General features: G+C 42.8%; 1 protein-coding gene across 11 annotated transcripts in view; it reads left to right on the forward strand.

Moving 5' to 3' along the window:
* The window catches only part of MAGI2 (membrane associated guanylate kinase, WW and PDZ domain containing 2), a 763,702-nt gene that overhangs the window by 358,623 nt on the left and 392,951 nt on the right, over positions 1-12,128 (forward strand). The window contains exon 1 of one of the 11 annotated variants that reach the window (XM_049814024.1): positions 1,275-1,503. The exons of the other annotated variants lie outside the window; for them this stretch is intronic. The gene's annotated coding sequence lies outside the window, so the exon portion shown is untranslated. Of the gene's footprint in view, positions 1-1,274; positions 1,504-12,128 lie in introns of those variants that run through there. 11 annotated transcript variants of the gene reach the window in all.

The following is a 12,128-nucleotide window of genomic DNA, read 5'->3' on the forward strand; positions in this document are numbered from 1 at the left end:
TGTGCTGGATGATGGATGGATGAGTAGGGTTTCTGACTTTAACCTGAGTCTTTATGAATACAGTCATAGGAGAGTGGGCTTAGATTTGTTCTGGAATAGGTGATATATTACATCTACACATTTAAAGTTTCTCAGAAAGACTGATTAAATGTGAGTATACGTACTTTACCCTTAGTGCCTAGTTTTGCACGTTTCCTGTTTGCTAACGTTTTATAAAGAATGCAAAGGAGATACGTTGAGTGAAATTCTGGTCTCATTAAACCTGATAGAAAATTTTCAATGGCAACTGGGGTTAAAATTCAGTATTTTATCAGGACGTAGAGTCTTTGTTTCTTACAAGATTTGCTTGCATCATATTGTTTGCACGGAAATCTGACTTTTGCAAAAATATTTGGGTATTTCTGAAAACTTGGCAATAGCTAGGAGTCTGACAGACTCTGGCGCTACAGTTTCACTCTTTCAGTCTTTTAGAGTCTAGGCTCCAAAGCCCTGCACAGTATGGCAGCTTTAATCAGGGCACTCCCAGGGAACGGGGCCATTGGATAGGCTGCAATTCAGAAAGTCAGGTTTACGCGTAGCGGCCCTTATGCCAAAGGTATTTTGAATTACAGTGTAATAACGTGAAGGAAGAACTACTAATCGTTTTCAGCTGGGTATGGTCCATTTGCTGTTGAGATCTGAAATATGGCTTCAGCATAAATATTTGAAGATCATATTGTAAAAAAATACAGTCGGGAAGAAGCGGTACAGGGACTCGGAGAACCAGCATCGCATCCGTGGAAATACGGAAAATAATTACGCGGCTGTGGGCATGAGCCCCTACTTCTACATATTTAGGAGCGTGATGGTGTAGAGCCCGTGCGTGATTATTCCCACTGAAAAGTTTAATTGCGTGTCCTTCCGCCGTGCCCTCTTTTGTGGCGTGCTCGAGGAGAACCGGGGAGCCGCGGAATGCCGAGCCATCTCCTCGGAGCCCCGCGTTTCTCCCCGCTTTGTGATGTAAATGGCCAGTTTGAAACCCGCCGCGGAGCCGGGCGCTCCATCCCCGAGCCTCCCCTCTGCTTTTAACGGGAGGATCACCTGACCGCCCCCTGAAGCTGCCCCTTTCCCTGAAAAATCGGGGAAGGCGCTGGCTGCGGCTGGGGAAGGTGGTGGCTGCCGGGGGCCGGGGGGGCGGCGGCGGCGGAGCCGAGCCGAGCCGAGCCGAGCCGAGCCGAGCCGAGCCGAGCGCTCCGGCGGCCGCCGGGGGTGGGGACAGGAGCGGGAGCGCCGGGAGTGCCGCTGCCTCAGCCCCGGAGAGGAGGGAAAACAAAAGAGCTCAGCTGCAGTTTTCTGTCGCTGTGTCTGGCTTAAGCAGAAGATTCTAGACATTCCTGCCGAAAAATCAAAGCGCGGCTGAGACTACATCCACCGGGAAGATATTTTCTGCCCCCAGAATGGGCTGGATCGGTACAGGTGGTTTGCAGATCATGCGAAGACGGACGGGCTGAGAGCCATGGAAAGGTGGGATAAGACTCTGCCTCTCTTTCTCCCCCCCCCCCCCCCCCCGGGCTTGATTTGTAAAGCAGTATATCGCTGGGACCTGAGATGGGGTCAGTACAAGGGACTAGGTGGGTTTTAATCCCACAAAACAAACCCCAAATTAGAGGCACTACTGCGTTCGGCCAGATGTTGAAGCCAAACTTGGGCTGAGTCGGACTGGCTTTGCGCGATTCTTGTGTTGCTTTTGATGTTGTCTTTGTTTAGAATAGTTCCTGTACGAAACACCATGCCTTAAGACGAACTGCATGCTTCTTTCACAAATTGTCAGATGACTGTTCTGAGGCTGTTAGCGTTTTGCCAGGGAAACTGCAAACCAAGGCTTTGGCTGTCATGTTCATGGAAATAAAAAGAGCTGTTGACTTGGAATTTCTTGTGATGCGGGCATGGTTAGAAGTTGAGCTGTGATTGTTGTTGTACATTGTCTAAATCCTAACAATGGGCAGTTCGAGTAGAGCAAGTTTGAATGGTGTTTCTTCAGCGGTTCCAAACGCATTTCACTCTTAGGATCTTTGGCTTTTCACTGAAGGCAACGAATGTGATTTTATTTAGTTAGTTAGTTATTGAGGAAAAAGCCAACGGAATTTTGAAGAAGACTGAAAGACAGAAGCAAATTAACATTCTTATTTGGATGGTGGTTGTTAACACCAGCATGCCTAAACATCTAAAACAAACCCCAGCAATTTCGCATTTCTCTTGCTGGGCAGAGGCATTTCTTTTGTTCCTGAAAATTTTCCCCTGCCTTTTTAGAACAAAAGGCGTTTGCTTTTTTGCTTTATTTTAATGGCAGCAAGAGAGTTATATACAAATTAGCAATTTTGTACAGGTTAATGCTCTGCTTCATTCTGAAGGAAACTGCCTTAAGGTATTAGGAGGAAAGGGGGTGGGCAAACAGGGGGGAGGCTTAACCGATGCCCAAGAAATATTGAGTTCAGATGGATTTAAATCATACAGAGAAGCATACATTTATCTGTAGCTGGATTTCGGCTCCATGTCATGCAAAATCTGCAGACCATAGCAGGGAGATTTTTAGCAACCAATAAATCAGATCTGTAATGGGCCTTTAAAATTTGTCTGTGAGGGGTGACTGCCTGGGTCCCCTTTGGCCAAATTAAGATGCAATCTGACAGTACAGTAGCATCTGTGTGCTGACATTTTCTCGTGAACCTAGTGAAAAATGGCTCCATATCTCTTCTTCGGTCCCCAAAAGATGGTTTCTGAATAGCCATGCATTTTCCCCCTGTATTCTTGTTCTAATCACCATTCTCTCTGATAATGTCTGACTGGCTTGTTTTGCTTTGCTTGCTTTGACTGTTTGACTAGCTGAGGGGCTGTAGTGAGCAGTGGTTGTTTTACCTGAAATCAGAACCTCATGCCAATACTACTGCTCACCAAAAAAAAAATAAAAAAAAAAATAATGTTTGTTGCAAATGAGTTGTATAAATACTGCTAATAAAGCAGCTTCTGCCTGCACTGCTAGAATTAGGTAAGTGGGTTGAAAAACATGTGTCTTAGATAATGTGCCACCCACGATACAGGTGAAAAAGAGATGCCAGCCAGTAGTGAGTGCAACTGACAGGTAAAACTGAAAATCCTAAAAAGAGGCACAAGAGGAAATTCCATAAAGGCCAGAAGCGTACCTATCGGTACAAGTGTTCGTTTATCCGAGGGAGAAGTTCACGTTCAGATACTACGAGACCGAGGGGGGGAGGAGGAGGGAGGAGGGAGGAAGGCACTCCTCTAATTGTACTACAAGTGTGCTTGTTGGAAAGAGCCTCGTGTCGAATGGCCGTTCAGGCTGACACCACAGTTCTACTCGAAGTCTTTCCTCAGCAGAACTTGCCGCCCGGGGGTGGGAGAAGTCTCTGTCTGGGCATGTGTGGGGTGAGTGCAGGGGAGCGAGGAAGGCGCCCGTGTTTCTCCGGAGCGACCTGTGCCAGGTGATCTGAGGGCAGCAGGGAAGTTTGCTCTGGTGGAAACTGCTGCTTTAAACCGTCCCTGAGATAAGGTGGCTCCATAGCACAGAAGTAGGGCAAGTAGGAGGCAGAAGGATGGCTCTGAGAAGTTGTGAGTAGTATGGATCCTCTCCAGAAAATGCGGCTGGTGTTATTTTTGTGACTGCTTAATAGTGCCTACGGAGGCTTTTGAAAAATCACTGTATTTACTGGACTCCTGTACTTTCTCTCCAATTCAAGGTAATAGTTTCTCTGTATTACAAATATGATTTTCAGCAAGAAAAGGATAACTTTAAAAGCTTCGCTCATAGAAAACAAATAAATATTATGGCATTTACCCGCTGCAAGAGGCATTACATTTTAGTCAGTGCTTAAAAAGCATGTCATGTGGAGTACTTATAAAACCCCCAAACGTTACTTGCCAGACTTGTTACAGTCTTTTTAGATTAATTTTCATAGACCTAACCGCTTGGAGTTACGGTATAAAATTCCACTACCGCTGGAGAGGAGCGAAAATGGAACTTTAACACCACATGCAGATCCCATTACTGCTTTTGTACAGGTAGATAATTTGACAGTAGTAAACAGTTTGCTTCATGGAAAGTGACACAATTGCACTGTGGGAATGTGAAAAAGGAAAACAAACATCTTGCAAACCATCAGACAAGCAGAAATGTCAATGAGAGATATTCGAAATAAATAGAGTTGAAATGCTTTGAGTGACAGAAAGATTCCAGATGCCTAATTCACATTGACCGTAGTTATAAAACAAGGGAATGCAGCTGCAGTTTTAGAAACTAAGCCAAATCAGGCTGATTTCCAGATGTGTATGTATGTAATCGGAAAGAACGGGAGTCTAATACTGAACAGGAACAAATTAGATTTCAGAACTTAACTGGACACATTTAGAGAAAGTGGATTGAAGATTCACCACGGACAGAAAAGTTTCTAGAAGGAACGTAATGAGCAAACTTAACCCAAACAAAACACACACATCCAACTACTAGCACTGTCTATCGATTATGTGATTATTAAGTACAACATCAATAAAAGTGGGCTTTAACAGTGATAATCTGATTTAAGAAATGAAGCAAGACTTTTGACATTTATTCTCAATACAAAAGGAAAACTGCCCAGGGACTTTGCTTGCAAATACACATTTTCTCAGGGTGCAGCACTGACACATTGGACCTCTGTAAAGGGGGAGGGGAAAACAAAGATAGAAGTAAAATGGTGGCACTTCAAAAATTCCTCACCATTACTTTCTACAAGCCATGTAAATGCATCCTATGGTTAAACATAAAGGTCAGGACCGTCTTCTTCTTCTTGTGATGTAAAGAAAAGATAACAAGAATTAAATAGATTATTATATACTAACATTAAAAAAGACTCAGATCCAGAGTATTGAAGTCTGAGAAAATTATATTTACACTGAAGCAGTCCAAGTAGCGATTGTCAGTGTTCCAGCTGACAGACTCAGCAAACAGCCCACCTATTTCCCATTTCAGCAGCAAATGCCTATACAGAAACCATCATGCTCTCACTGCAAAAGAAGCTTAAGAACATTAAAGGCCATATAGTATTCCCAGTTGCCCTAATGTAACCAGTTGAAAGCAAGTTTGTTGTAAATGGTATCACATTTGTGGTGATTGTAGCCTGTACTGTCAAGAAAAGAGTCTGGTCAGCAGAGTTTACTTTTTTTTAAAACAAGAACATCCCAGCTATTCCTCTGTCATTCCTTTCACATATTTATAGCACATTCCAGACCCATGTGTCTTCATTTCTAGCACCAGATAACAATTTCAGAGACAAATCTATCTCTTGTCACTGTTGCGACAGTTTTCTGACTATATTATACTATAGGATGAAGAGGAAGCTGATTCTTGTGGTGACCTTTGGTGTTTATATACAGAGCATACCCATGTATTAATGATTGTGCGTTATTTTGTAGAAAGTGAAACATCAATGGTAGGGTTAGCTGAAAACTGTACTGGCTGGGTTTGCTCTTTCTCTGGGCATGGAAAGTTAGGTTGACTTTTTCAGGTGAAGAAAGAAAATCACTCTCATCTGGAAAGATGCAAGATATTTCTAACCTGACCTTATCATCTCTTCCCTGTCACCCTTCTAATTTCTTTGGTTTTCTCCTCTCCTATTTCTTTCCTGGCTCTCCACAAACTTCTTTATTTATGTAAATCTTCTTTGATATGACCTTGCCAACCATCTATGACTTTCCTCTCCTGCCCCAGCTCCATGTTCGGGGGCAGTGAGAAATATTTTCTGCCAGCTAGCCTATCTTTGGTCCAGGTGAAGTCAGAATTTGATGCTGGGGAAGTAGGTTTTACAGAGGTGCATATCCAGATGCCTACAGAACAAAATACTATCTATACCTCATCGATCTCCCTACTACAAAAAGGAAATTATTTTTCATCCCAGCATTAGTCAAATCTACCATAAAGAACTTAGCCAATATGCCCATGGTTAAAACATCCGAAGGAAGTAGTGAGAGCTGGTGGCTTTCTCAGGACACTTTGATCATCTGAATCTGTATCCTGAATACTTGTATCATCGTATGAACGATCTTCAAGGGGAGTGTGATTGTTAGGGGCTAGGGCTCAGCTCTGCCTCTGATGAAATCAGTGCCAAGTTTCACTCTAGAGGTGTGACAAGAGAACATTTAGTAGAGAAAAGAGAGCTCATCTTGCAGAGGGGCTCAGGTTAAATACATTTTAACGTCTTCCTGGCAAAGAAAACGAGCAAATAGGATTGACGGTGGGTGATCACTGAACCTCTAAACCCCCTAACTGTTATGCCTTATAAAAATGTGAACCAAAAAAAAAGTGCCTGGGAAAAAGTCTTTAATCTGAAGGTATTAGGAGTTAAGTCTTTACAGCCATGACAATCCCCATTGACAGACATGCTTATAACCCAGAGGTGATGGAATACAAATGGGCATGGATGTGGGAAGCATTGCAATAGAGAGCACATCACAATAAAAGCTCTCTTTCTCAGTTATCCTTTCCTTTCCAGTCAAATAAATAAATTGCAGTGATGTACAGTGTGAAAAATTATTTCAGCTAGAGTGCTTTTCTGATGACAGAGATGACATAAGTTATAAAAGCCTGTCCTAGATAATACAAAGTAAAGATTGCTGGAAGTTAGTAAAGATTTAGGAACTCTTGGGGTCTGGATTGATTCAACCATACTAGTTGGATATGGTTTGCTTCACTCCTGTCTTGGTCATCTGCTTAGAAGCCTGCACTGATGGGAGCACAGAGGCATGGCACTCCTGTGCTGCACGTGCTCTCTGACTGACTCCGCTCCCAGGGTCCTTGCTTAAATCTTCAGGAATGCTGATGAGGTCGGCCGGAGTTGTTGCAGTGATTGTACTCATCTCTGTGAGCCATGACGGCAGAAGCCATGATCAGTCCAGAAGGTGACAGTGATCATAGTGAAACATTGGTGAGCAGAGCCTCTGCAGCGACAGGACCTTCAGGGAAGAGTTCCCTTTCGTCCGAGAATTTTTCACGTTCAGAGTCAGCTTCTTGACAGAAACTCTGGAAGGTAACTTGGCCTCACCCGTTAACGCTATGCAGTCAGATACAGTCCAGCATTTTGTGTTTTAACAATGCTGTAATCTAGCACGTAACCTAAAGAGGAATGAGGAGCAGTGCCCTTCTCGCTAATTAAGGTTCCCCACCACATGAGTGGGATCCAGTGCATCTAAAAGCAAAGCTTAAATATGACACCAGCCTTCTGGAGTACTCTGTGAATCTAGAACATCTGAGGAGGTTTGCAGAAGGCTGAATAAAGGAGCTTGGTCAGTTCATAATGGTTCACTGTCTGTGACTGGGGCAACTGGAAGCACGTGTGCCTCTGTCTTCAGAGCTCTGCAGCTCCTGAATGACAGAAGGCAACACTCTTGGTGTTTCTTCTTCAGAAGATGGAATAGAAAGAGGTTCTAGGAAACAGAAGTGAGAAGTTTGTGGAAGTGTGGGTATTTTTGCATCATTTGCTTTTATAGTCCTGCACCCCAGAAATCCAGAAATCTTTACGGGGTGGGTGGTAGCTGTGGTGCTTAGATAGCAGTAAGAGGACTGTGCTGCACAAAAGTAAGGGGTAACTCAAAACTTTCCTTGCTTTTGCATTGCTGGATTTTAAAACATGGAATAACTGTTCCCATCACCTCCCATTCTGTCACTGCAGCCATCAAATACTGCTGTCAAACTAGCTGCAGTGATGTAACCATCCTAAAACACCTGCCTGTACACCTATTGGAAAGTCCTTCTGAAAAAGGAGTGTGCCGATAGGGAGCTCTTTATTGTGGTTTTTTTTTTCTTCTGCAGATTCAGCTGGTGCTATATATTATCTTTTACAACCTTCAGCCATTGGGAGCTAGGACACTGTAATTATGTTCCCTGTTCATGGAAGTTACTGCCTATTACTGTGTGAAATATGCACTCTGCTTGAGATTCAAAACTAAACTGAGAAAGCATGTTTGCTGCTGCTTTCATACCAACAAAATAATAGTAGTGTTAATTTACAGTAGTAAATGCTCTCTGCCCCTTAATTGGTGGAACCTGTATAAAAATACCTTGTTGATATGTGACGAAGTCAAATTCCCAGTGCTGACAGTTCGCTTCCACAAATAATACTGTACATTTGTGTACTTGCTTTTACTAGAAGGTAATAGGGGTTCACTCATTCATAAGTGTGAAAATAAACTGGGAGGCTAAGACATAGAAAGCACATGACCATTTTTAGACAGAGGTAACTTAAAGTCATCCCTGTAGAGATAGTCAGGATCTCACAGCCCTTCCTAACAAGGTGCCTTAATTGCTCATTACTCTTGAATTTGTATGCAGATTGGTCTTTAAGTACCTGGACCCAGTTCCCACAATGACTCAGTAGCACAGGAGAAAACAAAAGTTCGGTTTTCTAGCTCCTGCATCTGCTACTTTTGCGGCCTCATCCACATGAGCATTGCCTTCTGTGAGGTTTCACCACTTTCTGACTCAAAAATTGTAGCCTGGTTTTATCTCGCTCTGCTCTCTCCCGAAGTTATTCAGAGGAAGTGAGATATGGCGAGTACTTTGCGCACTATTCCATTAGGATAAAGAATGTACGCTGTCTATTGTGTTTAGAAGAATGTTCCAAAGAAAACTCTCTATGGCATAGTTGTGATAACAAGCAGGAAAGAAATAAATAAAAGGAGAGGCAGCCCAAGAAAATTTAGCTGCTTTGGTATAATCTGCTAGTTCAGCATTACAGTACTTGATACTAGTGTGCTTCCTTTGGCAAGACTCTTGGCAAGAGCCACAGCAGTCCACAGCATAAGATGCTGTGTTTCCTGCAGCTGCCCTAAAAAACAAAGAAAAAGTTTTTGTTGCTATGTACCTCCAGGAGGTAAATGTGCAGACCACCGTTGCACAGTGCACAGTGATCAAGTCTTGCACATTTTCTTGTCCTGTTCATTTCTTCTTCCCACTTTCATTCAAATAGGGAAGTCCCATATGCCTCCATGCTCTCTCACGGGACTGACCGTGCCTTTCAAGAAGTACCAAGGTTCTCAGTTTGTCTCTGCTCACATCAAGTGAATGAGGCTGTGAGTGATTATGGCTAGAAATGTTACACCAGACCCACCAGCTCAGGTGTGGTAGCTCTTGAAGGTGGAGGACACATTCTTACCCTCCCACCACACATTATTTTTTATTGCACTCTGTGTTTGATAATCACTACTGTGTGTAAAGCTTAGTATATTTGAATTATCCAGTGTGATAATAATAAATGATCAGAAAGCCCAGACTCCACCTGAACAGAAAATACAAGAATTATTGCCAAAATATCTTAAATGTTTGATATGAAATTTGCTTCCGCAGCTGGAGTAACAGCAGGATATTTGGCCCAGCATCCTGCTTTTCACGCTGGCCAGTAGGGGACACTCTGGGAAAAGTAGAAGCACCAGGGTGGTATAGGGTAATACTTCCCTTTTATACCTTCCAGTTTCCAAAAGAAGTTGCCAAGATACTATGCTGTTTTCCAAGTGATATGACATTTTTCTCTTAAAGCATGAATTGATGTTTATGTGGCCACACAATGCAGAAGAAATGTCATTTCCAGTGTTGGTCCTATGGATACATACTCACTGGTGTGTACGTAAGCAGAGCTCTGCACCTCAGTACAGGGTGACCCAGTCAGTGAGGAAAATTGGTTTGTTATGCCTTCACCTGAGCTTACTGCTGCCTTGGTGGTGAGCTTCGGATCTTCGAACACATCAGACCTTCCTGTCATTATTAGAAATACTTTAAAACTTTAGAAGTCAAAAGCTTTGAGTTTTGACTACCTCAGCATATAAAACTGAAAATGTGTTTCATTTGTGATAAACACATTTTTGTGCATATGAGTCATGCCCAGCAAAGGCAAAGTACTGTAATCCAAAAGAAAGAAAGAAAGAAAAAAAAAAAAGGATCAGAAGAAACCCTTTTTGAGGAAGTTATTATCAAAAAAATCTATTAAAGTGTTTGACATAAAATGTGCCTGCTCTGCTGGGATCATAGTAGTGCTCCTGCAAATCACTTTTTTCTCTGTTACAGGAACATTTATCATTCATTTTTGCAGGCACACCTTTCAAATGCGAGTTCATCTTATCAGTGTGCATATGATTTTTGTTTGCCTATTTGCTCATCCTTGTTAGGGTTCTCCCACCCCTCCCCAAAGGTGTGAGGGGAGATTGGATTGAAATAGATAGACATTGATGAATAAATGCTTTTTTTGCCTTTGAGTGCAGTACAGTTGTCTCTTAAGAGACAGCTTCTGTTTTTCCTTAGAATTACTGACCCACTCTGAAAATGGCTATCCTTGAGTCTTGGCTTGAACCTTCACACTGAAAGAGAGAATTGGCCATTGTCTACAAAGGGTTGTGACCAGCTATCACTGCACCAGAGAGGTCAATGGGAGAGTGTGTTTAAGAAGCTGTGAGTGAGCAGCACGGAGCAAGATGAAGCATGGAGAGGAGCTCAGAGCAGAGAGCTTAGAGTAAGGCTCCAAGAAGGAAAAGAAATCTAAAAATTTATAGAGAAACAGGAAGGGCAACAAAAAAACAAAATTAAGAGAACTGAGAAAGAAAAATTAAAATGAGTTAAAGCAGAAACAGGAATCCTGGTGCGCATCCTCAAGCTGTCATGGTAAAAGCCCTACAGCTTTTCCTTCACTTCTCCATGGAAATAAAATAATTGTCATGAAACTATCCTATTTTATTTTTCAGAGAAATGATTTAAAAGCAGTTCCCCATTGTGGGAAGACTTGACATCAAGAACAGTTAGTGTCTCTCACACACAAGCCCTTCTTTATGGTTACTGTTTAACTTAAATGCCAGAAAGCTGACACCCAGATGGCACCATGCTACCTTAACAGAAATGGATAGTTTTGCCTTATGGGAGCTGAGAGGTAGGGAGGAAAATGTCTTTTAAAGGAAAAGAAAAATAATTTTGAGCTGGATTGTGTCCTTTGGTCTGCAGAAGGAGAGTTAAACCAGTGTTACAGCTTCCTTCCAGGTGGGAGGGGCTTTCCAGGGCAGTGGGGTCCTTCCCTTCCACCCGAGGCACTGCTCCTTGTTCATGGTGCTCCTGCCATTCCCCTCCCACTCTCAAACATCCATGTCCCACAGCCGTGATCTCCCCTCTCCAGAAGAGACCCTGGGGCTGGTGCGTTGTACCAGGCTCCTCTCCATCGGGGCTGTTTTGGGACAGGTTGATGCCAGGGTGCTTGCTGTAGCAAAAGGTCTTCTGCAGGTTTTCAGCATCCTGGTGAACCACAGACTGTCGAGGGAGGAGAAGGTGGGAGGCCCAATCTTTTTGGCCTCTACCTGGCATCCCTACTCGTGAGAAAAGGCAGAGAAGAAACAGTGTGAGAGAAATAGTCTATAATCCTGCTGCTTTGTGGCATATTATTATATGAGAGTAAGAGATAACAGTGTGCTTTTTGATAGAAAGTCACCTTCTAGCACTTTGTCATTCAGGTTCTTTGAAACTCAGCCTGAATGAAACCTGCCTGAATAAAGCTCTAAAATGTGTGCTTTATCTTAAAGTCCCTGAAGAAGTGTCTTCACTCCTGAAACACATTGAAGCTTTATTACGAGCCATATTCAGATGTCAGGCACAGCGGTGTAAATCTGCTGTTGCTCACTCAAAATCAGGGGTATTATCCTAGCAGTGGAAGAGAGCAGGTTCACCCCTTCCTGCCATGCAGAGGGATGAATTCATTCTATGTTGTTGGCACTGTAAACTTCTCCCAACATAGTGCTGGCACTTAATTTCACCTGGATTATTAGAATTAAGCATCAACTTCCTTTTGCAATTATACTAAATTAAGTTAAACCATTCTGTTTTCAACGTTATGTTACAGTGTAGAAAACTTACTTTAGATAAAACTCACCCTTTTATTTTACTTTAAAATTCTATGCTCAGGAGCATCTCCCAAAACATGGAAATGCATATTAAAAACACGCAGAGCTAGTTGTCTCTGTAATGGTGCTACCAATGTTTCTCAGTTTTCACGGTTAGAGATGCAGTAACTTCCAGAATGGTGTGAGGTTTTTTTGCCAGTTCGGAATAATGACTAAATTGCTGGGTATATCAG

This window comes from Accipiter gentilis, chromosome 11, assembly GCF_929443795.1.
Source record: "Accipiter gentilis chromosome 11, bAccGen1.1, whole genome shotgun sequence".
In the NCBI taxonomy this organism is placed as follows: domain Eukaryota; kingdom Metazoa; phylum Chordata; class Aves; order Accipitriformes; family Accipitridae; genus Astur; species Astur gentilis.